Raw genomic sequence first — 548 nt, forward strand, 5'->3', positions numbered from 1 at the left:
CCCACTCTCTCGCCCTCACATGCACACATTCTTTCCGTTTCGCACATGTACGCTATCTCTCAATCTCTCAGACACACTCAGTCTCTCATGCCCATGTTCTCAGTGTCTCACGCACTCTTTCTCACACTCTCGCATGCATGCTCTCTCTCTCAGTCTTTCCTACACACTCTCTCAATCGCTTGCATGCACACTCTCTCTCAGTCTCTCACATGCACACTGTCCCTCTGTCTCTCCCACACTTATTTATTCACCGTCTCTTGCGCGCACACTCTCTTTCAGACTCTCCCGCACACACTCTCTCTCAGTCTCTGACACACTTTCTCCCTCAGTCTCTCGTGTGCACACTTTCTCTCTGAAACATGATCTCAGTCGAACAGGCAATCTGTTGAGCTCACACTCTCTCTCTCAGGGAGATATCTGTACACTGATTGCCACCTAAGGCCAATGGGGGTATAGCTCAGTGGTAGAGCATTTGACTGCAGATCAAGAGGTCCCTGGTTCAAATCCAGGTGCCCCCTAATTTTGAAATTCTGAATATCTGCACACTG

General features: G+C 49.3%; 1 non-coding gene across 1 annotated transcript; it reads left to right on the plus strand.

Annotated features, from left to right (window-relative positions):
• Positions 1 to 446: 446 nt before the first annotated feature.
• On the plus strand, positions 447 to 518 carry trnac-gca. Its single transcript has one exon. It is a non-coding gene; the product is annotated as a tRNA-Cys (tRNA).
• Positions 519 to 548: the final 30 nt, after the last annotated feature.

This window comes from Rhincodon typus, unplaced genomic scaffold, assembly GCF_021869965.1.
Source record: "Rhincodon typus isolate 14 unplaced genomic scaffold, sRhiTyp1.1 hic_rhity00004304, whole genome shotgun sequence".
Lineage (NCBI taxonomy): Eukaryota > Metazoa > Chordata > Chondrichthyes > Orectolobiformes > Rhincodontidae > Rhincodon > Rhincodon typus.